The sequence below is a fragment of the Miscanthus floridulus genome, chromosome 9, assembly GCF_019320115.1.
Source record: "Miscanthus floridulus cultivar M001 chromosome 9, ASM1932011v1, whole genome shotgun sequence".
NCBI lineage: Eukaryota > Viridiplantae > Streptophyta > Magnoliopsida > Poales > Poaceae > Miscanthus > Miscanthus floridulus.
This window is the reverse complement of record NC_089588.1, coordinates 41783939-41788907: the sequence shown is the minus strand read 5'-3', so window position 1 is coordinate 41788907 and position 4969 is coordinate 41783939. Positions and strand designations below refer to the sequence as shown.

Here is a 4969-nt window from a genome sequence, read left to right as displayed (position 1 = left end):
GTGTTAGTGTGGACGACGGCACGATAATGTGTTTACTGAACATCCTGGTATGAGTGAAGCCAGAAGCGTGTTGAAAGAGTTTAATGCACCACCGAACATTTATCAAAACATCTCATATATCTTAGCAAAGGAAACATTCAAATTGCTATTTTTACTAGTAGGCTGATTTCTTATTTAGGGTTACTACAGAATTTTTAAGCACTATGACCCTGTTCGCTGGGAGGAATTTGAAGAAATATAAAAGAATCTGTATGAATCTAGAGTAATTTGTGAGAACATAAACAGTGAAAACCAGATGTGAACAGTAAATTCCGGCTGGTTTTCTTACCAGCCGAACGGCTCCTATATGCTATAGCACCCAACCCGTACTCCGTAGAGATAGGAAAAAATTGCCCAACATAGGTGAGTAAAGTTTGTCTTAGAAAACATACGGAACAATCTTAAAATGGTTTTCAACCTTATATAAAAAGTTCTTGGTGTCATAAAAATATAAAATGCTGTTGATCCTTCTGCTCTAGATAGTATGTAGTTGAGATCAATGACTTTGCCATACTCATCATAAAGAAAACATAAAAAAAACTATATAAAAGGACAAAAAATACATCCTGACCGGCCCAAAATTACAAGCACACATAAATTATTGATGAGAAATAAGTAACAGAGGACAATATCCAGTTTGTGGGAAGTTGAGGAAACCAAATAGAACACAGGAGCTTATTTGACCTTCCTCTGTTTGCTGATTTCTTAAAAACCAGCATCCACAACCGAATGATGATTGTACATGAATACAAGCTTGAACTTTGTCACGCTTTCTTGGTCTTGGGCTTAGGTGCCGGTGGTAGGAACACCGCCCTAAAGATCCATCCAGCAAGCATGGCCCCAATAAAGGGGCATATCCAGTACACATACAGCTGCTCCCATGTGTTGTGCCAATTGTTAACATATGCCCAGCCAAATGCCTATTCATGATAATTGACCAAAAAACAAATTACTAAGTAAAATGGAAACCAATATATGATTAATGCTTGTTTTCCTACAAAGTGCATAGCTGAAAATGGACACAAACAAAAAGGATACCTCAGAACTGCTCAAAAGGAGAAATAGCTTAAAATAAGTTAACAACACATTCAGGATTTAGAAATACTATGTGAAGCATACCGAGCCCTGATGATAAAAAACCTGACATCGCTTTCCATGGGGCAACTATGAAGTATGCTTTGACAATGCCATCAATAGAAATAACCTCTACCTAAGTTGTTGACCGATGACTTTTTAGGTTTCATTTCAACAAATTACATTTAGTCGTCCTGTCATAAATGTGTGGACTAATGCATATATATAAACCAGAATTATGAATAGATGGGTATAATAACTACTAACTAGAGCTAAAAACTTCAAATCATACAGCTGCAGCTGCTTTCTCGAGTATTTTAGTTCTTGTACTTGAGTCAATTCAGTTCAGAGCTAGGCTTGAGTTGTCAAGCTTTAGCCTGACTGGTTGGCCCAACCACCAAACTACCATTTTATCAAAAAAAAAAAAAAAAAAAAAAAAAAAAAAAAAAAAAAAAAAAAAAACCCACCAAACTACCAAAGCAGAGTGCCAATTGACTAGACTTGACCAACCCTATAGGCCCAAAGATAGTAAGATCGATGTAATGGCCAAAATACAACTACTCATCTATAATAGTGATTGGCTTATTGTTAATAAAAAAGCACTTGGTGGGTAGGGTACATCCTCCAGTTTCAAAGTTGTACCCATTCCAGCAAAAATACATTTTGGATTAGGTTTAGACAAAATATTAAAATAGTCTACCAATAAACTTTTAAAAACATTCAGCTTCAGAAACTGAAAATTATGTGCAAATTAGTTCATGATCTTAGTGATAATGTGATATAACTATGACCATTATTTTTCTAACTTTACACCAATCTAACAGTAAATTATAAAATTCTGAAAATATTTTTCTAACAAACTAGTAGTGTTCATCTATATAGACCCTGTTTTAGAAAAAGAAAATCAAGCCATGCCCATATATAAAGTGGCAAACTTAAATTAAAATGTAGTCTACATTAACCTTTCCTAAAAAGGTATAATATATCAATAAGAATTTATTTTCGTTGTCACAGAAAGTTGGCACCACCTTGGTTAGAGCTTGTAAAAACGAGGTACTTAGCTAAAAACTTTCTTCAGCATATCATTAGCATCTGATGCTTAGAAGGTGCATAAGATGCTTAAGTTAAAACTTTCAGTAGGGGCTCCTGAGCCCCTCGTGTTCCCTCAAAAAAAAAAAGATGCTTAAGTTAGCACCAATGCTTAATGCTACCAAGGTTGTTGAGCCTATCTAAGCACACGTTTGCATTGTAGGAACTATCTTATATACCGATGCTTAGTGACATGACAACATTCTCAATCCTTAAGAACTTGTCTCTAAGCACCTTGCATTGTACTTGTACATAACAAGGTGATGTCCTTTGAAAAAAAAACGAAAAACGAAAAAGAAAGGACTCCAGACTGTTTTGTAAGCAGTACTCTTTGACTGCTGAAACGCAGATGGACAAATCAGAGAGAAAAGTAAGGAATAAGCAACTTTGCATCACAAACATAAGAGAAGTATTCTCCAAATAAAAGATTACTACAATTGACAGGTAGTGGTAAAAAATAAAAAGAAATGCTTCGAACTGCCAAGTACATACCAATATTTCTGGCAGTATATGTTTTCTTAACAAAGACTTGTCTGATAATTCCTACAGTTGATGGAAACATTGCAACCTGAAGCTGAGTTTTAGCCATGACATTCTCATCAGTATGTATGTTCTTTTATTGCTAAGCCCATTATAGCTATTGGAGGTTAGATTTTAGGAATGGTACTTCTGAAGATGTAGGGGTCCAGGATGCAGTATCACACATGAAAAGCATTTAATTTGGTTTTCTCATGGCCTGCACCAATGCCATAATGTAATGTTCTTGGTAACAAAATTAGTAGTAAGAAGTAGATGGCGATGGAAACTACCCGTGGACATTGAATGAAGCAAACAAAGACAGAGAGATCAAAATGAAAGGAAAGGCAAGATACTGACATTAGCTGGGTTCATGGACGGTCCCGTGTATTCTGCTCCTGCGAGGATGAGGGAGACAATGGAGACTGAGAGCAGCAAGGTCTTCAGGATGGCGCTGCGGGGGCCCTTGACGATGACCCAGAGCACGGCCAGGGTGATGACGAAGGTGAGCACCCCTTCGGCAAGGGCGCCGGTGTGGGGATCCACCTTGAGCGAGGGGCCCGCGAGCGTGTGCTTGTACTGCGCCGGCATCAGCTCCGAGATCGCCAGGGCGCCGCCCACAGCGCCGGCGGCCTAGCAATAACAAAGATGCTCATAATTTGGCTTGATTCCACTGAATTCAGGCGGGAGAGATAAGGAACGAAAAGGTCGATCGCTACCGCACCTGCGCCGGGAAACGGAGCGCGACGGAGAAGAGGGAGGGGCTGTCGAGTCCGGCGGCATAGGAGGCGGGGAAGTCGGTGGGGTTGAAGCTGGCGCCGCCGAGCGCGCCGCAGAGGAGGTCGAAGGTGAAGAGGAGCACCGAGAGGAGGGACGCGGTGACGAGGAGCGCGTAGTGGCCCGTGGCCGCCGGCGCCCTCCTGCACCCCCAGGTACGACGTGACGGCCGCCGTGGAGGCGCCGAGCGCGGAGGAGCACAGCACACACAGGAACGTCACCACGGCGTCCGCGGCCGCCGCGCGAACCGCCGCTCCCATCGCCATCAGTCCGCGCCGGCGCCGGCGTCGGCCTTCTTCCTGCTCGATCGGAAGTAGAAGATCGGATTGGGGGTTTTGAATGGACACGGCAACTCGATCGATCACGCACTCCAGTTGACGGAGAGGGGTATCCACGAGCACGCTCTCGCCGTGCTTCTCCCTCTGACAGACTCTGTTCTTTCTCTCTCCCAAGTCCAACAAGATAACGACGACCCATGCTTATCTTTCCCTTCGGACCTCGCAAAACATAGCAATCCCTTTCGATTCATACGTATTAAAAAAAAGTTATGGTAAAAAAAAGAGGCGTTGCTAGCGCCGGACGTCGACGGACGGACGCCCGCGCCTGCTGCGCCTCCCTGCCTGCTCGCAACGTCTGCTCGCCCGGCCGCCTTCTCGTCTACTCGGCCGCCTGGCCGGTTTGCTCACCCGGCTGCTCGGCCACATGCTCGCCCGCCTGAAATACATGTAACAACACATCTACTTTTACAACATCAAAATCAAACATTTTAAACATATATCTGCAACGTACGTCCGAAACACTTACAAAAGATCTAAAAACACTTGAAAAGCCAGCGCAAGCATATGCAACATCAAGATAAAACACTTACAACATATGCGTAAAACATAAGCAACATCCAAAATAAACACACTTGCAACATGCTTCAAAAAAACAGATGAAACGTTGAAAAACACCCTTGCAACATACGTGTATAGCCATTGCAATATATGCAGCATCCCAATCTATTTTTGCAACATCGATGTGAAATACTTGCAACACACCTCGAAAAAGTCTGAAACATTTGAAACATACGCTTGGAACATGCGCTTTCAGTGCAATGTCACCTTGTTGCTTAGACGAATGGAGGCTCATCGTTGTGGAGCTCGACACCCACGCGGTGGTCGGCAATGGCGCATGGAGATCACCGGTGCCCTGACGGAGGCACTGCGCTGGGCGAGCACCTGTGCGAGGTCGCGAGAGCAGAATTGGGGCGATGAGCACCTGGCGTGCATGGCAGCCTGCTCGGCGAGCATCCCGCGAGCACCCCCTGCAGCACCCCTAGCGAGAGGCCAGCAGCCGGTGAGCACCGCCTGCCTACGCGAGCACGAGCAGGCAAGCAGGTGGCGAGCACCCCCTAGCTAGCGAGCACGAGCACCACCTAATGCGCCAGCAACTGGCGAGCACCACCACCTTGCTGGCAAGCACGAGCACACCT

The 4969-nt window shown here is 44.1% G+C and overlaps 1 pseudogene; it reads right to left on the bottom strand.

Moving 5' to 3' along the window:
• Positions 1-412: 412 nt before the first annotated feature.
• Positions 413-4065, bottom strand: LOC136481811 (aquaporin SIP1-1-like; annotated as a pseudogene).
• Positions 4066-4969: the final 904 nt, after the last annotated feature.